This window comes from Ursus maritimus, unplaced genomic scaffold (genome assembly GCF_017311325.1).
Source record: "Ursus maritimus isolate PB19 unplaced genomic scaffold, ASM1731132v1 scaffold_1, whole genome shotgun sequence".
In the NCBI taxonomy this organism is placed as follows: domain Eukaryota; kingdom Metazoa; phylum Chordata; class Mammalia; order Carnivora; family Ursidae; genus Ursus; species Ursus maritimus.
In genome coordinates, this window is record NW_024423343.1 from 106,149,565 (window position 1) to 106,176,991 (window position 27,427).

Here is a 27,427-nt window from a genome sequence, read left to right on the forward strand (position 1 = left end):
AGGGAGCCTGACGTAGGGCTCAAAATCCAAGTACTCTGGGATCACGACCTGAGCTGAAGGCAGATGCTTAACTGACTGAGCCACCCAGGCACCCCTTAAATAAAATGAATAAAAAAATAAATCTTCAATCAAGTGCCCCTTGTCCATTTTTTAATCAAGTTAAGTTTTAAGAGTTCTTATTTTTTTTTTAAGATTTTATTTATTTATTTATTTATTTGAGAGAGAAAGAGCACAAGCAGGAGGAGCAGCAGAGAGAGATGGAGAAGCAAGCTCCCTGCTGAGCAGACAGCCCGATGCCAAGGCTCCATCCCAGTACTCTGGGATCATGACCTGAGCCAAAAGGCAGATGCTTAACCAACTGAGCTAACCAAGCACCCTGTTTTAAGAGTTCTTTGTATATTTTGGATAACAATCCTTTATCAGATTTATCTTCTACAAGTATTATCTCCCAGTTTCTGGCCTGTCTTCTCATACTCTTGATTAACTTATTTTTAAAATTACATTCACCAAAAAGTGAATTTTAGACCTTAGAACTTTAGAACATTTCTAAGTTTTGACAAACGCACAGAATCACAGAATCACCACAATCAAGATGCAGAACCCTGTTATCAATTTCCTACTACCACCCCTAGTCCCTGGCAACCATGTTGTTTCTGTTCCCATCACTGTTTCCCATCACTGTAGTTTTTGTTTTTTGTAGAATGTCATATTGTGTACCCTTTTGAGACTGGCATTTTTTATTTAGCATAATACTTTTGAGATTCACCAATGTTGTTTCAAGTACCAATAATTCCTTTTTTGTTGTTGAATTCTATGGATATACCACAGTTTGCTTATCCACTCACCAATTCAGGGACACTTGAATTGTCTATGGTACTTGGCAATTTGAACAAAATTACTACTGACAGTCATGTGTATGCAGTATTTGTGTGAATGTTAAGTGTTCATTTTTCTTGGGTAAATATCTAGGACTGAAACTGTGGGGTCATGTAAGTTTATGTTTAACTTTATGGGAAAATGCCAAAAGATTTCCCAAAGTGGCTGTACCATTTTGCATTACCACTAGCAACATATGAAAGTTCCAGTTACTCTACATCTTCATTAATACCTGATACTGTCAGCTAGGGAGAGAAGGGTTGTTTGTTTTATTTCTTAAGTCATGCTAACAGATATATATAGTAGTATCTCACTGTGGTTTTTGTGTTTAAGATTTTATTTTTTATTTATTCATTTCACAGAGGGAGCACAAGCAGGGAGGGGGCAGAGGGAGAGGGAGAAGCAGAGTCCCCGCTGAGCAGTGAGCCCAACATGGGGCTTGATCCCAGGACCCTGGGATCACAACGTGAGCCGAAGTCAGAAGTTTAACTGACTGAGCCACCCAGGTACACCTAGAAATCTTTATCTAAACCAAAATTGCAAAGATTTTTCTCCTTTGTTCACTTCTGCCAATTGTATTATTTTACATTTAGATCTCTGATCTATTTGAGTTCATTTCCATATTAGGTATACGGGATGGTTTGAAATTCTTTTTTCTCATATGGTGTCTAATTGTTCCAACTACATATGCTGAAAAAGAGTATCTTTTTTCTACTGAATTCCTTTTACACCTTTGCTGAAATCGACTGTTTTTTATGTGGGTCTACCTCAATATCTTGATTTCTGTAACTGTATAGAAAGTCTTAAAATCAGCTAGATTTCAGATCAGATTCTCCAACTATGTTGTTCTTTATCAAAAGTGATCTAGCAATTTGTGTTCCTTTGCCATTTTATAATTTTTAAAAGCAGCTAATTACCTATAAAAAATATTGCTGAGATTTTGATCTGTATGGACTAATCTGAGGAGAAATTACATTTTAACAATACCCCGTCTTCAAACGACAAACAGGTAATTCTCTGTAATTATTTAGACCTTCTTTGATTTGCTTCATCCATGTCTTGTAGTTTTAAGGCACCCAGATTCTGCACATGCTTTGTCAGATTTATACTTGGTTTTGCTTCTACTTTAATGGAACAGTGTTTTACTTATTTCCATTCCCAGCTGTTCATTGCTAGTATAAAGAAATACAATTAATTTTTATACACTGTCCATTTATTCTGCAACCTTGTTAAATTCACATGTTGATCCCAGAAGTTTTCTTACAGATTCCTATACAGTTTTCTGCATAGGCAATCATGTGATCTGCAAATACGGGCAATTTCTTTCTTTCTGTTCTAAAAGCTTTCTTTCTTTCTTTCTTTTTTTTAAAGATTTTATTTATTTATTCGACAGAGAGAGAAACAGCCAGCAAGAGAGGGAACACAAGCAGGGGGAGTGGGAGAGGAAGAAGCAGGCTCCCAGCAGAGGAGCCCCATGTGGGGCTCGATCCCAGAACACCAGGATCACGCCCTGAGCCAAAGGCAGACGCTTAATGACTGAGCCACCCAGGCGCCCCTAAAAGCTTTACTTCTTTTTCTTGCCTTATTGCACTGTTCTCAGTCTTAAAGGAGAAAGCATTCAGACTTTCGCTACTAACTATTCTCTTAAGTATGACATTAGCTATAGATCTTTATAGATGCCCTTCATCATGTGAAAGAAAAACCCTTCTATTCCTAGTTTGTAAGAATTTTTATCAAGAAGTATTAAGAGGGATGCCTGGGTGACTCAGCTGGTTAAGCATCTGCCTTCAGCTCAGGTCATGATCCCAGAGCCCTGGGATCAACCCCACGTCAGGCTCTTGGCTCAGTGGGGAGTCTGCTTCTCCCATTCCCTCTGCCTGCCCCCCCAATGCTCCCGAAAGAAAGAAAAAGAAAGAAAGAAAGAAAGAAAGAAAGAAAGAAAGAAAGAAAGAAAGAAAGAATTAAGAATTTTGTCAGGGACACCAGGCTGGTTCAGTCGGTTAAGCAGATGCCTTCGGCTCAGGCCATGATTCTGGGGATCCCAGGATCTCACGGGTCCAGGATGAAGCCCCACATCGGGGCTCCCTGTTCAGGAGGGAGCCTGCTTCTCCCTCTCCTCCCTGCTCGTGCTCTCTCGCTATCTCTGTCTGTCTCTCTCAAATAAATAAAATCTTTAAAAAAAAAAAAAGAATTTTGTCAAATGCTAACTCATCTACATAAATGATCATATGGCTTTTCTTAGTCTATTAATTTGGCGAATTAGCCTGACTTTCAAATGTAGAACACCCCTGTATCCCCAAAATAAATCCCATTTGGTCATGACGTATCATCCTTTTTATATATTGTTGAATTTTAATTACTAACATTTTGTTATGACTTTTACATCTATGCTCATGAAGGATACTGGTGTAGTTTTCTTTTCTTGTAATATCTCTATCTGGTTTTATATCAAGCCTCATATAGTGAGTGGGTGAGTATTCCTTATAATATTTCCTGGAAGAGATTATACAGAATTGGTATTATTTCCTCCTTAAATGTTTGGTAAAATTCACCTGTGAAATCATATGAATGGACCTCAAGTTTCCTCCCCTGGAAGATTTTTAACTATGAATTCAGTTTCTTTAAAAGAAGACTATTCTGGTTACCTATTCCTTCTTGAATGAGGTTTGGTAGTTCGTTCTTCGAAGGAATTGATCAATTTCACTAAAGTTACCACATTTTAGGGCACAGAGTTGTTGATGTATTCTCTTACTCTCATTTTAACATCTATAAGATCTGCAGTGATAGGACCTCTTTCATTACTGATATTGTTAACTTGGGCTCCTCCTTCTCGATCCATGCCCTGACTCTATTTGAACAGTCCGTCACCCTTCCAAATAAAAAATAGGTTCCACAGAAAAACTGAGTATTAACATGACAAAATTTCCTCAAGGGAACTGCCAATATTTCTGTAAGTAGCAAAAGTGCTTTATCCACACTTCCCAATTCATCACACACTATGCATTAGTCCGCTTGGCTTGCCACAATACACTAGCACAGACTGAGAGGCTTAAACAAAAATGTATTTTCTCACAGTTCTGGAGACTGAAAATCTGAGACCAGGGTGCCAGCATAGTCAGGTTCCTGGCTTACGGACACCCACCTTCTTGCTTTGTCCTCATAGGGCAGAAAGAGTCAGCACGTTCTCTGGTATCTCTTCTTATAATGGCGCATCAGGAGGCCCCTATCTTCATTCCCTCATTTAAACCTAATTATCTCCTAAAGCCCAGATCTCCAAATCCCATCATATTAGTGGTTAGGGTTTCAACATATGAATTTTACAAAGACACGATTCAGTCCACAGCATGCTATATTTAAAATAACACATATTCAAGGTAGGTGGGAGGATGGGTGACTTAAGTGATGATGAGCACTGGGTGACGTATGGAATAGTTGAATCACTATATTATACACCTGAAACTAATGTAACACTGTATGTTAACTATACTTGAACTAAAATAAATTAAAACATATGCTCAAGAGTTGACATATAATTAAATTATTTTTAATGCTTCAACAATGACATTTCAAGAGAAATTGGCTTTTTTCTTCTCAACCACCAGTGTGAGGTGGTAGTAAACATAGAATGACTATTAGTACAGTTTGGTACCACTGCCCTGAACCATGCTAAGGAGCCAGCAGTTTTATCCATTACTACTTTCACACTGTAAGTACAAATGCCAACACAGTAAAAGGCCTAATAATATCTTAGTATAATTATGAAAGTAGTTTTGAGGGGTGTCTGCGTGGTTCAGTCATTATAAGCACCCAGTTAGGTTCAGGTCATGATCTCGGGGTCCTGGGATCAAGCCCCAAGTCAGGCTCCAAGCTCAGCAGGAGTCTGCTTGTCCCTTTCCCTCTGCCCACGCCAACCCCCACCACTCATAAACTCTCTCTCAAACAAATAAAATCTTAAAAAAAAAAAAGAAAGAAAGAAAAAAGAAAGTAGTTCTGACCTCAGTTTTAAAACTCACCACTGCCATCAGAGTTAAATTCAAATAACTAGCACAGAAAGAATTTTCACAAACAACGAAGTATATTAGCAATTTAAGGTATTATTACAAATTATTCACAAGTGCTATAACCAATACTAAAAACTTGACCTATTCCTAAACTTTCCTAATTCACTTATGAAAATGACAAAAACTATGCTTTCAACTTGATAAATAAAACCTTAGAAGGAAATGGAAAAATCTACAGCATCTAAAAAAGAACAAATTAATAAAACTATCTTGGTTGGCTATCTTGGTTGTGATGAAACAAACAAATGAATTAATAAAGCAGGCCAGTGGTCCTACAAACACACTCATGTTTAGTGTGTATAAAAGCTTATACACTTAACAAAAAAATATACCAGAAACATAACCAGTGATGGTATCATGGGAAGGGAATTTGATGACTTAATGTAAAGATGAGAAGAAATTTAGTCAATACCTTTTAATTTTAGACCACCTATTAAATGTTTTACCGCCCCCAAAATAAATGAAGTTTGTTTCAATGGTAATACTTAATGTTTTGATACATTAAAAACTCAATTTAAAACACTGTAAAATTTCACCCTCTTATTCAACTTGGAAAATAGAAGCCAAAATTCAGTTTTGTTTTTAAGAATGTACTTTTCTATTTCAGCATATATATAACCTTTCTAAAGCAATAACTCCATCTCTTTTAATGAATAGGTATTATTCATTTATAAATGACAAAAATATAAATTCAGTTGCTTATTCTATGTTGGATTAAGATTTTAACCAAAAACCTGGGATAGTTTTAACCGGAAGCTCTGTAAGACTGAAAAACAACATGCCTGCTATCCATATGATAGGTCTCTCCAAATGGAGAATTCAATCCAATACAGTATTTCTGGAGAACTGATGATCAGTTTCACCATTACATTATTTCAAATACACAAACAAGGGGCGTCTGGGTGGCTCAGTCGTTAAGCATCTGCTTTCGGCTCAGGGCATGATCCCAGAGTCCTGGGATCGAGCCCCACATCAGGCTCCTCTGCTGGGAGCCTGCTTCTTCCTCTCCCACTCCCCCTGCCTGTGCTCCCTCTCTCGCTGGCTGTCTCTCTCTCTGGCTGTCTCTCTCTCTGTCAAATAAATAAATAAAATCTTAAAAAAAAAAAAAAAACACAAGGCAAAAGCCTAACATCTAATCTATCTGGAATACTTTTTTCTTTAAATACTTTTAACCAAAATTAATTTTACCTTTTTTAAGATTTATTTACTTGAGAGCGAGCAAGTGCAGGAGCACGAGTGGGGGATGGGCAGAGGGAGCAGGAGACAAATGGACTCCTTACTAAGCAGGGAGCCTGACACAAGGCTTGATCCCAGGACCTGGAGACCATGACCTGAGCTGAAATCAAGAGTGGACACTCGACTGACTGAACCTCCCACCACGCCCGAAAATTAATTTTAAATGGAAAATACAACTGCCAAAAAAAAGCCGTCCTTTCACATGTGCTTATGCAATACTGAGAGGAAAAGAGGAAAGGGAGACTTATTCTAAATTATGAGACTAAAGAGACATAACTAACCTTGATGGAACCCTGATTTTTTTTTTTTTTAAGATTTTATTTGAGAGAGAGAGAGCACAAGCAGGGGGAGCGAGAGAGGTAGGAGAAGCAGGTTCCCTGCTGAGCAGGGAGTCCAACTGTGGAGCTCGATTCTAGTACCCTGGGATCATGACCTGAGTCGAAGGCAGATGCTTAACTGACTGAGCCACCCAGGTGCCCCGGAACACTGATTTAAAAAAAAAATGTTAAACAAGTGTCAGCAAGGATGTGGAGAAAAGGGATATCTTGTGCACTGCTGGTATGAATGTGAATTGGTGCAGCCACTACGGAAAACACTACAGAGGTTCCTCAAAATATTAAAAATAGAACTACTCTAAGATCCAGCAATTCTACTTCTGAGTATTTCTCTGAAGAAGACAAAACTACTAGTTCAAAAAGATATGCACCCCATGTTTACAACCTCCCAAGTGTCCATCAACAGATAAATGGACAAAGAAAGTGTGCGGGGGGGGGGGGTGAATAAGCAATGCAGTATTATTTAGCCATAAAAAAAGAATGAAATTTTGCCATTTTTGACAACACAGATGGAACTTGAGTGCATTATGCTAAGTGAAATAAGTCAGAGAGAAAAAGAAATACTGTATAGATGAAACTTACATGTGGAATCTAAAAACAAAAACAGCCACATGCATAGACTTAAGAAAACAGATTGGTGGTTGCCAAAGGGTGGGGGGTGGAGGTGGGAGACATGGGTGAAGGGGATCAAGAGGTGAAAAATTCTAGTTATAAAATAAATAAGTCATTGGGATGGAATGGACACTATGGTGACTCTAATCAATAACTCTGTACTGCAGGGCACCTGGGTGGCTCAGTCGGTTAAGCGTCTGCCTTTGGTTCAGATCATGATCCCAGGATTCTGGAATCAAGCCCGAAATTGGGCTCCTTGCTCCTCCCCCTCTGCCTGCTGCTCCCCCTGCTTGTACTCTGTCAAATAAATAAAATCTTTAAAAAAATAATAATACTGGGGCGCCTGGGTGGCACAGCGGTTAAGCGTCTGCCTTCGGCTCAGGGCGTGATCCCGACATTATGGGATTGAGCCCCACATCAGGCTCCTCCGCTATGAGCCTGCTTCTTCCTCTCCCACTCCCCCTGCTTGTGTTCCCTCTCTCGCTGGCTGTCTCTATCTCTGTCGAATAAATAAATAAAATCTTTAAAAATAATAATAATAATAATACTTTATTGCACATTTGAAAGTAGCTAAGAGAGTAGATCTTAAAAGTTCTCATCACAAGGGAAAAAAAAAAACTTTGTGACTATGTAAGATGATAGCTGTTAACTAAATTTGTGGTGATCATTCTGCAAAAATACAAATATCAAATCATTATATTGTACACATGAAATTGATATGTCAAGTATACCTCAATTTTTAAAATACAGTGCAAAAAAAGTTATACAAAATAATTCATTGAATTTATATAGTTCAATTAGGTAAATTGGGTAAATAAAATTAGGCAAATAGAATTTATCTAGCTACATTAAATAAACAGAATAACTATTAATTAATATTACGCAATTATTGCTAATTTTATTTTCTTACTGCTACTATGGTAAAGAAAATCTCTATTCCTACTGATGATGAACACTGAGGTTTTTATTTTTTCATTTTTTAAAATTTTTATTTATTTTTTATTATTATGTTCAATTAGCCAACATATAGTACATCATTAGTTTCTGATATAGTGCTCAGCGATTCATTAGTTGCATATTAACACCCAGTGCTCATCACAACACGTGCCCTCCTTAATACCCATCACCTGGTTACCTTCTCTGTTCTGGAACTGAAGAGGAACTGAAATCTCTAATGAAGCTGCTGTGTGTATTTGTGAATATTAATAAAAACTGCTTGGATGGTTTACCTTTAAAACACGTCTCATTGCTGCATATTTGAATTGTTTTAAAACATATCCTACTAAAACTCAAATTGTACTGATCATCGTTGTACAGAAAGCTTTAAGTCAAAAGAATCTTTGCTGCTTTAGGGGGAAAAGACACTTCTTCCTGGCTCTATTTTAGTTTTCTTGATTATTAATAAAAGGCTAAATACTGGGGGCGCCTGGGTGGCTGGGTCGGTTAAGCATCTGCCTTCAGCTCAGGTCATGATCCCACAGTCCTGGGATAGAGCCCTGCATGGGGCTCCCTGCTCAGTATCCCTACTGCTTCTCCCTCTCCCCCTACCACTCCCAGGGCCTGTGCATTCTTTCTCAAATAAATAAAATCTTTTAAAAAAATAAAATAAAAATAAAAGGTTAAATATTTATTTTTTTCCATTTTATTAACCACTTTTACTCCCACCTCTATGCACGTTTACATTCTTTTTTCATGTCTTTTGTGTACTGCTTTGCAGAATAAATGTATAGTTAGGTCTTTGTCATTTGCCCCCTATTATGACTAGAATCAGGGGGAAAAGAAATCAGTACACAGTTCAGCTGTTTGGATTTTGAATGAAAAAGCATACTTCTTATATCTCCACAGTTAACAACAACAACAAAAAACAGCACAATAGGAAAAAGAGTTTATGGTTTCCCTTTGCTCAAACTAGAATGGGTCTTCATTCAAAGATTCCCCATTTACAAATTTGCCTACTTGGTAAAATTTATCTGTAGCCCCAAATCTTTGGCATCATTTGTAGACACAAAGAGTGTAAAGAAAAACTTGAAATGACCCAGAGCTCAAGTTCCCAGCTAAGGTCTAACCAGGCAATGCTCTGCCTTCTTATTTCAGCTGTTGTACTGTAAACAAGTGTCCTTTTTGCAATCTATTGAGTGTCATGTTTCTCACATTTTTGTACTTTTTTTTTTTTTTAATTTCACTGCTTAAAATGGTCTCCAAGTGTTTTGCTGAAGTGCTGTCTAGTGTTCTAAGCTCTAGAAGGTAGTGATCTGCCTTATGGAGAAAGAACAGTTACATAAGCTTGGTTCAGACATATGGTGTAACTAGTACTACTGGCCATGAATTCAATGTTAATGGATCAACAATATGCATTAAATAAGGTATCTTTAAACAGAAGCACACATAATATTTTGTCTCTATTGGCTTTATTGCCAATGTCACGAGAGGCTCACAGGAATCCCCTAGGAACAACCACTTAGTATTTGCTAATTCAGTGTCTGCAACATAACAGAATATAACTGCCAGGAATAACGAGAATCAACTGGAGTTGGGAATACTTACACTATTCAACGGGGAAAAGAATAGAACTGGATGGACAGATAGGGCAAGGATGGTCTCATTCTCTTTCTAATCGCCTTCATCTGCAGTGCTCAAGTCACATCTTAGAAGCAAGTTCACGATATACAGCAAAGGGGTGCCTGGATGGCTCAGTCAGTTAAGCATCTGGCTTCAGTTCAGGTCATGATCCTGGGGTCCTGGGATTAAGCCCTATGTCTGGCTCCCTGCTCAGTGGGAAGCCTACTTCTACCTCTCCTTCTGCAGCTCCCCCTGCTTGTGCGTGCTCTCTCTCTCTCAAATAAATAAATAAACAAACAAATAAATAAATAAATAAAACCATTGGGGGGAAAAAAGATATACAGCAAAGTTGTACCACTCTAATACTATTTTAACACCTATTTGCATACCTCCACAGAACACCTAAGTCTTGGGGGTAGGGGGTACAGTATCACTAGAATACAAAGAACAAGAAAGTAGGAAAGCTAACTTGGACTCTATTTAAGGCTCTGATAACATCCTCACCTATGCTGGAGAAATTTTTGACATTTTGATCTCTAAAAGGAAGGAATAAGATTAAGAACCACTAGGGGTACCTGGGTGGCTCAGTCAATTAAGTGTCTGCCTTCAGCTCAAGTCATGATGTCGGAGTCCTGGGATCAAACCCACATCGAGCTCCCTGATCAATAGGGAGCCTGCTTCTCCCTCTTCTTCTGCCCCTCCCCACTGCTCATGTACTCTCGCTCTATCTCAGATAAACAAAATCTTTTTAAAGAACAGATTTCAGCAAACCATTCTATGATTTAATAGAGACCAATGTAGACAAAAAAAATATTGTTTTGCAAAAAGTCTTTCGGTCAAGTTCACAGGCATAAGAAACCAGAGAAATAACTAATAACTTCTACATATCTATAACATGAAATTGTACATAATCACTAAAAATCCTGAAATATTTTAAACAAACTACATGATCCAATGTTAAGTGGAAAAATCAGATTATAAATAATTACAATTACTTTAAAAGAACCATATACTTTTGTGCAAAATCCAAAAACTGGGTGCTTGCTTCAGCAGTACATATACTCAAACTGGAAAAATAACACAGAAGATTAGCATGGTCCCTGCACAAAGAAGACATGCAAATTCCTGAAACGTTCCACAAAACCAAACCAAACAAAAAAAGCTCCCCAAAATGGAAAGAAACATATAAGAAAAGTAACAAAGCATGGGAGGTTACAGTAAAATTTGGCTGTCTTCTTTATACCTTCAGTTTTTCCAAGCCATCCATGACAGATATGGATTACTTTTATAAGAAGGTAGGAGTGATGTTTGTCTTTTTAAAATACTCTTCTAAAATCTCTAACTTTGCCAGATACTCTCACAACCATTGTTAGTATATTCCTATACTGATGCTCTAAATTATTTTTGTTAATTTATGCTTATTTATTGTGCTCAATTTATTCAGCAGTCTTTGCACTTCCAAAATATACTATGCATAATCCTAGAAAACATGTATCGCACTGGTAAAAAAGCCACATGTCTATCTTTCTGCCTACACTGCAAATTCCATGTTAAGCAAGGACTGAATGTTTTTATTTTTTCTTAAAGATTTTATTTTGAAGAGAGCGTGCATGCACAGTGGGGGAGGGGCAGAGGGAGAACCAGGCTCCCCTCTGGGATCAGCACCTGAGCCAAAGGCAGACGCTTAACTGAGCCACCCAGGCACTGCAGGACTGAATGTTTTTAATCTCTGTATTTCCAGTGCGTTTCATACAGTCTGGCACATATAAAAATTGTCACAGATATACATTAAAATACATACTAAGAGAAAATCACAATTGGAACACCTAAAAATACTTGCTGTGTACAGGTTCTACCAATGGATGCTAAAATGAGTGGGCAAAAGTTTAAGAACAGTATATTTACATAATTTCAAAGTATCTCCTCCAAGATATTTATTAGTTACAAAGGAAAAAATATTAACTATGCAGTAGAGAGGATCAGCAAAGTATTTGCTCACAGAACAACATTAATTTTTCTGTTTGTATATTACAAGAAATGAGCTAAGAGAATTTTCACCAAATTGAAAGGGTATGTTCCAGATAGTCTAAACTTAAAATACAGAATATGTGTTGCACATACAAAATAAACATTGGGGGGGAGGAGACAATCCTTGAGATACACAAAGAGATAAAGTTCATTCGCCAGAATAACTGTAACAGAGACAATTAACGTTAACAGCCCTCTTAACTATCCATCAAGAGACATGTCGTCTTTGTTAAGACTCTTGGACAGAGAAAGCAAATGGTGGTTTCAACTGCTCAACAGGTTGGTAGAGCATAGAGACTTGATCTGCTATTGAAATACATTTGTGAGAATTTTTTTTTTTTAAGATTTTATTTATTTTAGAGAGAGAGAGAATGAGACAGCACGAGCGGGGTGAACGGCAGAGGGAGAAGCAGATTCTCCACCAAGCAGGGAGCCAACGTGGGGCTTGATTCTGAGTCTCCCGGATCATGACCTGAGCGGAAGGCAGACGCTTAACCAACTGAGCCACCCAGGTCCCCCTGAGAATGTCTTAAAAAGAGAGTGTATGAGGGCACCTGGGGGGCTCTGTTGGTTAAACCTCCGACTCGATTTTGGCTCAGGTCATGATCTCAGAGTTGTGAGAGGAAGCCCCCATGCTGGGCTCCACATAGGGCAAGCAGTCTGCTTGTCTCCCTCTCTCTCTGCCCCTCCCCCCATTAACGTGTGTGCAGTGGCAAGCGCACAAGATCTAAAATAAATCTTAAAAAAAAAAAAAAAAAGAGGGGCGCCTGGGTGGCTCAGTGGGTTAAGCATCTGCTTTCGGCTCAGCAGGGAGTCTGCTCCTCCTTCTGCCCCGTCCCCCTGCTTATGCACTCTCTCTCTAATTTTTAAAAATCTTAAAAAAAAAAAAAAAAGATTTTCAAAATTTTTAAAGAAAATATATGTACGAAAAATTAAAAACCAGGACGACTGCTCTAAATAAACAAGACCAAGGAAACAACCAAATGGAACACATAAACCTTGATTATTAGGTCCTGGAGTTTGAAAAAAACATCAAAGACCATTTGAACGTAGACCAGATATTACACAGTAATAGGGAATTATGGCAAGTTTTCTTAGATGTGATACTGCACGTTGCTATTGCATGCTGAATGAAGCATTATGTATCATGATGTCTGCAATTACTCTCAAATTGTTAAAAAAAAATATATGTGTATACGTATGTATCAATGCAGAGACAGAATGTTATGGGTTGAATTACATTCCCTCCTCAAAATCCGTACGTTGAAGTCCTAACCCTTAGTACCTTATTGGGGAATAGGGACATTGCAGATGTCATTAGTTAAGATGAAGTCATATGGAATAGGATGAGTCTGTAATTCAAAAGGACTGGTGTCCTCATAAAAAGGAGAAATTTGGACACACATAAAGAATGGAGTTACACTGGCACAAGCTAAGGAACTACCAGAAACTAGGAGAGGGGCCTGGAACAGATCCTTTCCTAACACCGTCAGAGGGAACAAGGCCCTACTGACACCTTGATCTCAGTCACCTGATCTTCAGAACTGTAAAACACTAAGTGACTATTGTTTAAGCCACTCAGTTGTGTTATGGCAGCCCTAGCAAACTAAGAGAAAAACAAAATACTGTAAAATTTTAACAAATGTTGAATCTAGGAGCCAAGTATATGGTATTTATTAACTTCTTCCAAAATGTGTGTATACCTAAAATGTTTAATACCTTAGGTAATGCCTTAGAAATGTGTGAATATTCTGTTTTCCAGTAATCAACCCTTCAGTAGCCATTGATAATATTTATCTGAGTAAAAGGAACTTTATCCATATCCATAAAATAACTTGGCTGGGATTCTGACTGGGAGCACACTGAATCTACACATCAAATTGGAAAGAACTGACATCTTGACAATATTGAATGTTCCTGTCCATGGAAACGGAAATATTTTTCCATTTATTTAGGTATTCTTTGATTTCTTTCAAAGAGTTTTACAGGAAACTCCAAAGAGTTTTCCTCATGTAGATCTTGTATACTTTTTTTTAGATGAAACCTAAGTTGTGGGGTTTTTTTGGAGGGGGGGGAGTACTAATATAGATGGCACTGCTTTAATTCCAGACTTGAATTGTTTGTTGCTGGTATATGAGAAGGCAATTGGTTTTTGTGTATTTACCCTGTATTGTGAAACCTTGCTACAATCACTTATTAGTTACAGAAGATTTTTGTTGATTCATGAGATTTTCTACATAGACAACCACATCATCTGTGAACAAAGACAATTTTATTTCTTCCTTCCCAATCTGTATACCTTGTATTTCCTTTTTTTTTTGTCTTACTGCATTCTCTAGGACTTCCAGGACAATGTTGAAAAGGAGTGGCAAGCGTGGACATCTCTGCCTTGTTCCTTGTTCTAAATTAGATCTTAGCGTCTAATTTCTCACTATTTTTTTTTAAAGAATTATTTATTTATTTATTTGGGAGAGCAAGAGAACAAGAGAGCATGAGCAGGGGGAGGGGCAGAGAGAGAAAGGGACAAGTAGACTCTCCACTGAGCAGGGAGCCAGACACAGAGCTTAAACCCAGGACTCCAACATCATGACCTGAACGACCTGAGCCACAGTCAGACACTTAAGTGACTGAGCCACCCAGGTACCCCATAATTTCTCACTATTAAGTATGATGTTAGCTGAGGGGGTTTTGCAGATGTGCCATATCAACCTGAGGAAGTCCCCCTCTACGTCTCTTTGCTGAACATTTTTATCATGAATAGATGTTGAATGTTGTCATGTTTTTCTGCATGTCTTAATATAAAGCATGATTTGTTAATCTATTAATATAATGATATAAATTTTCTTCATAAATTCATATGATGTGATGAAGTACATTAGTTCATTTTTGAGTGCTAAACCAGGATTATGTACCGGGAATAAACCCCACTTTGTCATAATGTGTAGAATTCTTTTTATTCACTATTAGATTCAACTGGCTATTCTGTAGAGAATGTCTGCATTTACATTTATGAAAAATACTGATCTATAGTTTTCCTCCTGTATGATTTTTATGTGGTTTTGGTATTAGGGTAATGCTGGCTTCATAGAATGAATTAGGAAATAATCGCTATATGAGGTTTCTAGAGTAGTCAAATTCATTGAGACAGAAAGTAGAATGGTGCTTGTCACGGCTAAGGGAGGGAAGAATAGACAGTGTTTAATGGGTACAGAGTTTCAGTTAAAGAAGCTGAAAGGGTTCTGGAGATAGATGGTTGCACAACACTGTTAGTGTATTTAATGTCGAACAAGTGTACACTTAAAAATGTTAACTACACTGGAAGAAAAAAAATAAAGTTAAAACGGTCAATTTTATGTTAAGCATATTTTAACACCAAAACAAACAAAGAAAACTAGACCTGGAACCCAGTAGGTACTCAGTAAGTATATGATATCTAGTGGCCTGAATAAATGCATACTGAAGGATTATTTTTAAAATGCTAGGAGGGAATGCTATGGGAAGAAACAAGAATTAATGAGTGGGGGAGCACTGATGTAAAACAGAAATGTTTCAGGTAAATTAATTTATGCAGTGATAAAAGAAGGAATGTATCAACTGGAAAAGGGGAAGAGGGGAGATTCCAAGCAGAGGAAACAGCAATAGGAGTAAAAGGGTTTTGTTTCAATTGAGACAAAACTGACATATAACACTATTCATTTTAGGTGCACTTGAGTTTTTAAAAGTGGTTCATGGACAAGGTAGATGTTAAGAGGGAGCAGCAGATGAAGAAGATGAAAACCTAAGTTCAGGGGCGCCTGGGTGGCTCAGTCATTAACCGTCTGCCTTCGGCTCAGGGCATGATCCCAGAGTCCTGGGATCGAGCCCCACATCGGGCTCCTCCGCTGGAAGCCTGCTTCTTCCTCTCCCACTCCCCCTGCTTGTGTTCCCTCTCTCGCTGGCTGTCTCTCTCTCCATCAAATAAATAAATAAAATCTTAAAAATAAACCAAAAACCTAAGCCCATATATTGGAGCTGGATTCTGAAATTTGTGTTATGCCAACCTAGACATGCTAAAGACATGCTAAATCTATCAAATAATACAGGGAGCCTTACCTGGGGTCTATGGATACGTAAAAGGACAAAAGGATTTCAATGACACCCCCTACCTCCAGTTGCAAAAATTCTAATATGAATATTTACATTTTTTCTGGAAAAAGAGTATACAACTTTTTATCAGATACCCCACTAGTGTTGGAGAAATCTAAGTAAGAAAGTCTGAATTTTAGAAAGCTAAATTATCCTATGAAAGGTAACACAGGGATAAGAGGCCAGAAAACATTTAGCCAACTAGAATTCCAGGAAGAAGATGAGCATACTTTTTTACTAAAATCTTTCGCTAATTTTTTTTATATTCTTCATAAATTTTTATTAAAATCTGAAGTTTTTACCTATAGGAAACCAGATTCTAATGAACTGCCTTTCAGGATCTACCTTACATAATGTATTCAATGAGCTGCACAAAATTTTACTATGCAAAAATATACCCCATAAAAATTATCAAAAAGGGACAAATTAATGATTTTAAATTCCCCTCATTACTCATGCTGAAGAATAACTCCTCTTAGTGCCTGGGTGGCTCAGTCAGTTGAGCATCTGACTCTTGGTTTTGGCTCAGGTCATGGTCTCACGGTCCTAGGATCAAGTCCCACACCAGGATGCACACTCAGCATGGACTCTGCCTGTCCCTCTCTCTCTCTCTCTCTCTCTCCCTCTGCCCCTCCCCCATGGGCTCTCACTCTCTCTCTAAAACAAATAAATAAAATCTAAAAAAAAAAAAAAAGGGAATGATTCCTTATCACTTACTGAGAAGCAACATCACTCAGAAAAGCAAAATCCAGGGGCATCTGGCTGGCTGTCGGTGGATAAGTGACTCTTGATCTCAAGGTTCAAGCCCAAAGTTGGGTATAGAGATTACTTAAAATAAAATCTTAAAACAAAAAAAAAAAACAAAAAAAACCCAGGGGTGCCTGGGTGGCTCACTCAGTTGGGTGTATGACTTCGGCTCACGTCATGATCTCAGGGTCCTGGGATCGAGCCCCTCACTGGGCTCCCCACTCCGCAAGGAGTCTCCTTGTCCCTCTCCCTTCCTCCCCACCCCCACTTAGGCACTCACTCTCTCTAAAAAATAAAATCTTAAAAACAAAAGCAAAAACCATAATACGAGTGTTGATGTGAGTAAAACAACCATTCTCATATACTAACAGTGCACATACTTTGACCAGGCAATTCCACTTCCATGAATTTATCCCTACATATATGCAAACACACGTGCATAAGGTTATTCAATGAAGCACCTTTTGCAATAACCAAAGACAGGACACCGCACATGTCTATTAAGTAGAGGATTAAAGTAAACCATGAAACATACATACCATGATGCATATTATGCAACTATCATAAAGGAGGTAGTTCTACTTAGGATCTCCAAGATACACTTACTGTCAAGTCAAAAAAAGCAAAGTACAAAACAATGTATAGAATAATACTGTGTATGTGAAAAGCAACCAAAAAAGGAACATATACATATCTACAGTATATATATTCGCTACATATACCTCAAAATTACTTCGGAAGATTTTCTGTCTTCTGGGCTTTTTTTTTTTTAGATTTTGTAGCTGTTAACAGGGATAGCTACTGGACAGATAAAAGGAGAAGACAATGCAGGAAAAGATCACTGTACAACCTCTTATACCTTTCACTTTTTTTAACTCATGCATATAGTATATAAACAAATGAGTGAATGCATAAAAACAAAATAACTTATAAAAGTAATGCTACTAACTACAGTGTTAGGAACATGATCAGACACAAAACTGGAAATGTCTACTCTGGGCACAAAACTGATGTAAAAAATATAACTGGAAATGAGCACTGTGGGTAGAAAATGTGGGTGAAAAATACTCTTTATTAATATCAACTGCAATTTGAGTACATGAAACATGAAGGAGGCACTGAGCAACACATTTAGGATATGTGGGTGGGATGGTGGGTGGGTGTGTTTATAAAACCTACCAAGAAATATTCTGCCAAATGCAGATTTAAAAGCTGAAAATCACTGCATTACTAAAACAAAACTACACCAAAGTCCTTACTGGTAAGCAATTCTGAAAAAAACTATATATAACAACTTCAGGACCACAAAACAATGTAATCTCTTAATTCCTGATGGAAGATTTTCCTATGTTAGGCTCTTCTAGGTATGTAACTGTTACAATTTTAGCTCTCACCCAAAGACAATGAACCAAAACCCCTTCCAAGTTATACTATGAAATGCTCTGGGGTTTTTTGTAAAGGTGGAAAAAAGAACACTAAACTGGTATTCTGCCACTAACTATGTGACTACAAACAAATTTAATCTCTTCAATCCTGTTTATCTTCAAATTAAAAGGTCTAGATTTGATGACTTCAAGAAATAATTCTATAATCTCAAGATTACACAGGGAGCAGGTAAGAATTTTCCAAAGTTTCTTTCAGCTCATTTTTAACCTAGTTTAACAACTAAATTGAAGGTTAAAAACAAACACCTAAATTGAAGGTAAAAGCACTTAACAGAACAAGCAAAATAATTCCCAAAGCAACAATCTAAAGGGATGATCCTGAATATTTCAAGTTTGTCAATAGCAAGATGAAATGACAAGCTTTGAGTGCCTCTTGATTTTGGAACAGTAGTTCTCAGTTTCTAGTTCTATTACCCATATTGGCCTAAAGCCTAACAAGTTCCTCAGTATTTGGCATATTATACAGTGTCTTTAATTACCCTATGACACATACTGTCTTAATTTGGTATTTCCCTCCAAAGCAGTCTGGATCTCAAAAATCCAGTGGTTGTTAAGGATACAACAAACTGAGAGCTAATCAAATATTAAAAATGAAGTTTAAAAAACTTCACCAATAAAATATATGTCCTTACCTCTCCTTTATAAAATAAAGGTTCAGGGTACCTGGGTGGCTCAGTCAGTTAAGCGTCTGCCTTCGGCTCAGGTCATGATCCCAGGGTCCTGGGATTGAGTACACTCTGCCCCTCCCCCCTGCTCATGATCTCTCTCAAAAAAATTAAATCTTAAAAAAAATTAAAATAAAATAAAAGGTTCCATACAACTTATGTAAAACTGCTTTTATTAGAACCAAAACTAAAGCTTACAGATTCTTTTTCTTTTTAAGATTTTGTTTATTTTAGAGAGAGACAGAGAGGTAGCAAGAGAGAGCAGAAGTGGAGAGGAGAGGGAGAAGCAGGCTCCCCATTGAGGAGAGAGCTCAATGTGGGGTTCAATCCCAGGACCCTGGGATCATGACCTGAGTCTATGGCAGATGCTTAACCAACTGAGCCACCTAGGTGCCCGTAGCTTACAGATTTCTAACCACAAAGTAAAACTCTCTGTAACTTTCTAACCAAAAAGTCAAAGTCATATTCATATTTACAACCATGGACAACAACCCACATTCTTGGTTGGTAAATCAACTGCGTGACCAATTGCTAACTGCATTAAGTACAGCAAATATATATATTCACGACTATGGGTTAGACAAAGCCTTCTTTAGATATGACACCAAAGGGTGCCTGGCTGGCTCAGAAGCGGAGCATGCAACGCTTGATGATCTCCAGGTTGTGAGTTCAAGGCCCATGTTGGGTGTAGATTACTTAAAAATAAAATTAAAAAAAAAAAAAAAGATATGATACCAAAAGCACAACAAACAAAAGAAAAAACAGATAAACTGGACATCATCAAAATTACTTTTGTGCTTCAATGACACCATCAAGAAAGTGAAAAGACAATCCACAGAATGAGAGAAAATTTCTGCAAATCATAGATCTGATTAAGGGACTTGTAACATTTAGAATATACAGAGAACTCTTACAACTCAATAATAAAAAAACCACCCAATTTTTTAGATGGGCGAAGTACCTTAAAGATCTCTTAGAGAGAGAGTGTGCACATGCACAAGCAGGGGGAACGGCAGGCAGAGGGAGAACACAGACACTTTCATCACTCTAATCACTAGAAAATTCCAAGAGTTTTAGAAGCTCTGTGCCAGAAACTGGACAAAGACCAAATATATATTTCTTATTATAAATCACATTATCATGGGGTGGGCTTGAGGAAGGGGGAGCTCTGGATATGGAATGATTTCCCGGATATATTGTTAGGTAGAAAAAGAACAGGGGTCACACACACAAATGGGAAACATCAAACTTTAAAACTTTTGTGCAACAAAGGATACAATCAACAGAGTGAAAAGGCAATCTACAGAATGGGAAAAAATATTTGCAAATCACGTACCTGATAAAGGGTTAATATCCAGAATACATAACTCCTAAACTCAACAAAAAAAATCAAATAACCCAATTAAAACTGGGGCAAAGGACTTGAATAGACATCTGTCTGAAGGTGATATGATAGCCAACAAACATATGAAAAAATGCTCAATATCACTAATCATGAGATGAATGCAAATTAAAACCACAATGAGGGAGGCACCTGGGTGGCTCAGTTAAGCATCTGCCGTAGGCTCAGGTCATTTTCCTTATTAAAGATTTTATTTATTTATTTATTTATTTATTTATTTATTTATTTATTTAAGAGAGAGAGCATGAGTGCCAGCACAGACAGAGGGGAAGAGCAGAGGGAAAGGGAAAAGCAGACACCCCGCTGAGCAGGGAGCCCAACACCGGGCTCAATCCTAGGACCCCAGGACCATGACCTGAGCTGAAGGCAGACACTTAACTGACTGAGCCACGCAGGCGCCCCTCAGCTCGGGTTATTATCGCAGGGTCCTAGGACTGATCCCCACGTTGGGCTCCCTGCTCAGCAGGGAGTCTGCGGCTTCTTCTCCCTCTGCCCCTCCCCCTACTCATGCACGCCCGCACGGGCATTCTCTCTCTCAATAAATAAAATCTTAAAAAAAAAAAAATACACAGAATGAGGTATCATCTTACACCTATCAGAATGACTACTCAAAGAAACAGGAAATAGGGGCGCCTGGGTGGCACAGCGGTTAAGCGTCTGCCTTCGGCTCAGGGCGTGATCCCGCCTATCTGGGATCGAGCCCCACATCAGGCTCCTCCGCTATGAGCCTGCTTCTTCCTCTCCCACTCCCCCTGCTTGTGTTCCCTCTCTCACTGGCTGTCTCTATCTCTGTCAAATAAATAAATAAAATCTTTAAAAAAAAAAAAAGAAACAGGAAATAAGCGTTGGTGAGAATGTGGAGAAATTGGAACCCTTTTATACTATTAGTGTAAGACGGAATTACCACTATGGAAAATGGGATGAAGGCACCTCAAAAAATTAAAAAATAGACTACCATATGATCCAGTAATCCCACTTCTGAGTATATATCCAAAAGAATTGAAAACAGGATCCTGAACAGACTGGACACCCATGCTCATAGCAGCACTATGAGCCCTGGATGAATGGATAAACATAATGCAGTATACACATACAATGGAATATTGTTTAGCTGTCAAAGGAAGGAAATCCTGGCACATGCTACAACATGGATGAACCTTCCGGACATTATGGTAAGTGCAATAAGCCAGCCACAAAAAGAAATAATGCCTGATTTCAATTATATGAGGTATCTGAAGTAATCAAACTCATAGAAACATAAAGTAGAACAGCGACTGCCAGGAGCTGGAGGAGGGAGAAATGGGGAGTTGTTCCGTGAGTACAGTTTCAGTTTTGCAAAATGAAAAAATTCTCAAATCTGTGGCACAACAAGTGAATGTACTTAACACTACTGCGCTGTACGCTTAAAAAATAGTTAAGATGATAATTTTTTTTTTACCACAATTTAAAAAAAGGTCACAAGTTTTTAGAAAGGGAAAATAAGAATATACACATACATACACTGGGTGAGTGAGAAGGGAGTGAAAGGCCTAGAGACTGAAGTATTCTTTCAATATAATCTTATATTTTAAACCATGTAAGTATTTAATATATAAAAAATTAAAACAAGCCTGGGTGGCTCAGTCAGTTAATAACGCGCCTGCCTTGGGCTCAGGTCATGATCCCAAAATCCTGGGATGGAGACCTGAATCGGGCTCCCTGCTCAGAAGGGAGTCTGCTTCTCCCTCTCCCACTACCCCTCCCCCCACTCATGCTCTCTGTCTCTCTTGCTCACACACTCTCTCTCTCTCAAATAAATAAATAATCTTAAAACAAAAAAGCATTATTTCAAGTTAACTCTGAACACAGTTCTCTGACTGTTCACCTTCAGTGGGATACATCCTAAGGAAAATAGGGACTGAAATCACCCGTACTCAGCAGGGTTGTTAGTAATAATACTGGCACTGTAAATTTAACTCTATTTTCTTTGTTGGAAATCCCAATAATAATGTTAACTGTGATTTAAATTTAAAATACCAATATAAAAAAAACAATATGGGGGGGCGCCTGGGTGGTTCAATCAGTTAAGCCTCCAACTCTTGATTTCAGCTCAGGTCATGATCTGAGGGTAATGAGATCAAGGCCCATATTGCGCTCCACACCCAGCTTAAGATTCTTTCAGGGTGCCTGGGTGGCTCAGTCAGTTAAGTGTCTGCCTTGGGCTCAGGTTGTGATCTCGGAGTCCTGGGATCAAGCCCCACTTTGGGCTCTCTGCTCAGCAGGGAGTCTGCTCCTCCCTCTCCCTCTCCCTCCGTGCACATGCAGGCTTGCTCTCTCTAATAAATAAAAAATCTTAAAAAAAAAAAAAAAGATTCCCTCTCTCCCTTTGCAGCTTGCCCCAGTGCACGCACACACACATGCACACTTGCTCTTTCTTTAAAAATAAATAAATAAATAAATAAAAATAAAATAAAATACCAATATAGGGGCACCTAACTGGCTCAGTCAATGGTGTGTGCAATTCATCTCTGGGTTTTAGGCCCGCGCCCCACATTAGGTGTAGAAATTACTTAAAACTAAAATCTTCAAAAAATAAAAAGAGGGGCGCCTGTGTGGTGCAGTTGGTTAAGCATGTGAGTCTTGGTTTCAGCTCAGATTGTGATCTCAGAGTCATGGGATCAAGCCCCACACTGGGCTCCATGCAAAGCATGGCATCCACTGAAGTTTCTCTCTCTCCCTCTTCCTCTGCTCTTCCCACCTCACACATGCTCTTTCTCTCTCAATAAATAAATAAATCTTTCTTAAAAATAAGTTAAATTAAATTAAAATACCAATATAAACTGATCATTTTTGAAAACACATTTCCTACCTTTGTCCACTAATGACTCTGACTAACATAATAAAAAAATTAAAATCTGTTGAGTATGTAATAATATCCCCTAAAATAAGAGAAAACAAAACTAGTGGACTTTACTCTTTAAAAATGTCAGTTATGGGGATGCCTGGGTGGTTCAGTGAGTTAAGCATCTGCCTTCGGCTCAGATCATGATCCCAGGGTCCTCAGATCGAGTCCCTCATCGGGCTCCTTGTTCAGCAGGGAGCCTGCTTCTCCCTCTGCCTGCTCCCCCTGCCCGTGCTCTCTCTTTCTCTCTCTGACAAATAAACAAATAAAATCTTAAAAAAAAAAAAAAAAGGTCATGAAAAGAAAAAGGCCAAAGAACTGGCCCTGATTAAAGACTAAAGAGATATGAGGGATGTGTTGGTAGCTCAGTAGGTTAAGCATCTGCCTTCAGTTCAGGTCATGATCCCAGAGTCCTGGGATCAAGCCCCAAATTGTGCTCTCTGCTCAGTGGAAAGCCTGCTTCTCCCTCTCCCTCTGCCTGCCACTCCCCCTGCTTGCCCTCTCTCTCTCAAATATATAAATACAGTCTTTTAAAAAAGAATCTAGATTAAATCCTGAGTTAAAGAAAAAAAGGCACAAAATCTCTAAAGGATGTTAATGGGACAAGTGGAGAAATCTGAAGCCTAAATACAAGACCTGCATCAATGTTAAGCATGTAGAATTTGTTAACACTGTGGGCATTTAAAAGAATGGTATTCTGGGGTGCCTGGGTGGCTCAGTCAGTTAAGCGCCCAACTGTAGAGAGGCTTGATTAAATTTGGGCCAAATATGTTTGATACAGATACTTCATAGGTGATGACAGGGTGCTCTCAACTCAGGTCTTGAACTCAGGTCAGGGTCATGAGTTCAAGCCCCGCATTGGGCTTTAAAAAAAAAGAGAGAAAGAGAGAGAGAATGGTGTTCTTAGGGGAAAAGGTGCATGGCATCTGTGAATGACTCTAGATGGTTCAGAAAAAAATACACAGCATGGGAGAAAAGAAGGGATGGAGGGAAGGAGAGAAAAGCAAGTGTGACAAAATGTTAGTGAATAATGATGAAAACTATATGGGAGTTTTCTGTACTATCATTCCAGCACTCTGCAAATTTTTATTTGAGAATTTAGAAGTTTTGAGCACCTGGGTGGCTTAGTCGGTTAACCATCTGCCTTCAGCCCAGGTCATGATCTCAGGGTCTTGGGAGTTAGTCCCATATCAGTCTCCCAGCTCAGCGGAGAGTCTGCTACTCCCTCTGCCTGGCTCATGCTCCCTCTCGCTCTCTCTCTCTCTCCCAAAAATAAATAAATGAAATATTTTTTTAATTATAAAAAAAAACAAAAAACAAAATTTAAAAGTTTAAAACATGAAAAGGGGAAAGCTCTTTTTTACAGAAAACAGCTAATAAGCGTAAACAACAGAGTTAGAAAACCCCAATGAAATAAGTGACTAGGCCAACAATAATCAACCATTAGGTGAAAGGGGAAAGGTGAAAGGTACTTTTCCAATGAAGGAATCCGGTGGACACCACACTAAGCAAAGAAACTAGCATTGTAAAAAATGGGGCAAACAAACATCTGGTAGTTTCCACCACCTTATTTATGGACCCTCACCAGAAGGAGGAGAACCAGGCATTCTGTTGTTCGTGATATAAGGCAACATAAATTATATACCATCACCTATGAAGTATCTGTGCCAAACATACTTGACCCAAATTTAATCAAGCCTCTCTAGACCTAACTTCCACCTTACAGAAAATAAAAGGAATTAAAGAAACAAGTTAAATGACATTTTAAGCACTCAATCAGAAAATTCCAAATGTGGGGCACCTGAGCGGCGCAGTCGTTAAGCGTCTGCCTTCGGCTCAGGGCGTGATCCCGGTGTTCTGGGATTGAGCTCCACATCAGGCTCCTCCGCTAGGAGCCTGCTTCTTCCTCTCCCACTCCCCCTGCTTGTGTTCCCTCTCTCACTGGCTATATCTCTCTCTGTCAAAAAAATAAATAAAATCTTAAAAAAAAAAAAAGAAAGAAAATTCCAAATGTGGAACATTCCTTACAAAAATCAATGCCAGGTGCACCTGGGTGGCTCAACTGGTTAAGCATCTGCCTTCAGCCCAGGTCATGATCCTATGGTCCTGGGATCGAGTCCCTCATCAGGCTTCCTGCTCAGCAGGGAGCCTGCTTCTCCCTCTCCTCCTGGCTTGTGTGCTCTCTCTCTCTCTCTCAAATAAATAAATAAAATATTTTTTAAATAAATAAATAAATAATAAAAATAAATAAAAATTTAAAAATTAAAAGTCAATGCCAGAGACTTAATGCTAATTGCCTTAGGCATAATAATGGTACTGTGCTTTTAATACTGCCTTAGGTAGAGTCTGGTTTGAAATAAAAATGTATAAAGTGTGGAAGAATGACATTATTTTAAAGAGATGCATCCTGAGGTATTTAGGGGACAAACAGCATGATACATGCAATTTAATTTCAATTGATTGTTGAGGAGTGAGGTAGATAAATGGCTAGAGCAAAACGGTTAAATGTTAGTAACAGGTAAATCTAAATGGAAGGTAACAGGTGTTCATTCTTTCAACTTTTCTGGATGTTTGCAATTTTTTTTTTTTTTTAAGATTTTATTTATTTGACAGAGAGAGAGACACAGCAAGAGAGGGGAGCGGGAGAGGGAGAAGCAGGCCTCCCGCTGAGCAGGGAGCCCGACGCGGGGCTCTGATTCCAGAACCCAGAGATCATGACCTGAACCGAAGGCAGATGCTTAACGACTGAGCCACCCAGGTGCCCCTGGATGTTTGCGATTTCTCGTTACATATAAAGACGGGGGAAAAGTTACCAGAATATTCCACATACAAAAAAGGGGAAATTGCTCCTTAAAAGTATCTTACTAAGTGGGACAATGAATAGAGCAGGTGCCTATAACAAACTCAGCCTCAGCACAGTTTTGCACTTATCATCCAAGGACCTACTCAAAATGGGTAAGGCGTAGTGCCAAGTTCTACAGGACACAAAGTAACAGAAGGTAGTCACACAGACCCTAGGCTAACTGGAGAAAGGAGTTTAAATAAAGTCACTGAGGACCTCGTTAATGGGATGAGATTTACCTGGATTTTGAGGAACGGATACGATATGAATGGTCTGATAGGAGGCAGGCAGGCAGGCAAAGAGGTCTTAAGTAAAGGCCAAGGAGAAGAAATAAAGCAGATCTGTGTGAAAACGGATCCCAGTAGTCATGAGAAAAGTTTCTGTAGAAAACTCACCCTATCACTTCTCAATTTTTATAATGCCTAGGCTTTATGAATACAAAAATTAAGGCAATGAAGCATCTGCCTTCAAAGAGTTCACAAAAGAGTGGAGAAGATACACAATCAAAATGCATTAAGTAGAGATATGCACAAAATCCTTTAATAACACAGAGAAAGGAACAGTTTAGCAGAGGAATGAGACTGTAAGTCTTTAACAAAGATATCTGAGTTAAACTTTAAAAACTGAAAAGGGGGAGGGGAGGCAAAATAGGTGAAGGTGGTCAAAGGTCAAAACTTCCAGTTATAAAAAAATAAGTCATGGGGATGTAATGTACAGCATGGTGACTATAGCTAATAATACTATATTGCATATATGAAAGTTGCTGAGAGTACATCTTAAAAGTTATCACAAGAAAAAAAAATGTGACTATGGAGGCAGATGTTAACTACACTTACCTAAGTGATCACCTTACAATATATACAAATACTAAATCATTATGTTGTATACCTCGAACTAATATCATGTTACATGTCAATTACACCTCAAAAAAAAAAAATCCTGAAAATGACTTAGCCAATTAAATTCAAGTCACAGAAAGAAAAATGCCAAAATGTACTAAATGCCTACTACGTATCACTGTCTTTCACTTTTGAGTAACTATTATAATAATTAGCATTTTTATATGTAAGGAAACTGAAGTTCAGAGTTTAATTAACTAAGCCAGTATAAAAAAGCTGGCTAGGGGCACCTGGGTGGCTCAGTCCAGTTAAGTGTCTGCCTTCGGCTCAGGTCATGATCCCAGGGTACTGGGATCAAGCCCCAGGTCCTCCTCCCTGCTCAGTGGGGAGCCTGCTTTTCCCTCTCCCTCTGCTGCTTCCCCTGCTTGTGCTCATGTGCACATTCCCTCTCTCTCTCTGTCGAATAAATAAATAAAATTAAAAAAAAAAAAAAAAAGCTGACTAGTGGTGAACCTGGCATTCAAACCTAGGTGTATCTGTTGCCAAGAGCCATGCCCTTTTCAATACTAACCAGCTCTGAGAATTTATAAGCACTCAAATTATGACTATAAGGCACAAAACAAACATTATGAAGTCAGTCCCCCACCAGAAAATACTACATAAAATGTTCAAGGACCAGAAAGGAGGGGAGTAATGTGGATAAAATTTTCCAACATGCTTAAGAGCTTCTGTATCTAGGACTAATAGAAGTCTTTTGCAATGGGTCAGAAATGC

General features: G+C 38.5%; 1 protein-coding gene and 1 non-coding gene across 9 annotated transcripts in view; one reads left to right on the forward strand and one right to left on the reverse strand.

Moving 5' to 3' along the window:
* WDR33 (WD repeat domain 33) overlaps positions 1–27,427 on the reverse strand; it is a 108,263-nt gene that overhangs the window by 77,987 nt on the left and 2,849 nt on the right. The window lies entirely within an intron of this gene.
* On the forward strand, positions 10,717–10,824 carry LOC121099893. The gene has a single exon (XR_005831617.1). It is a non-coding gene; the product is annotated as a U6 spliceosomal RNA (small nuclear RNA).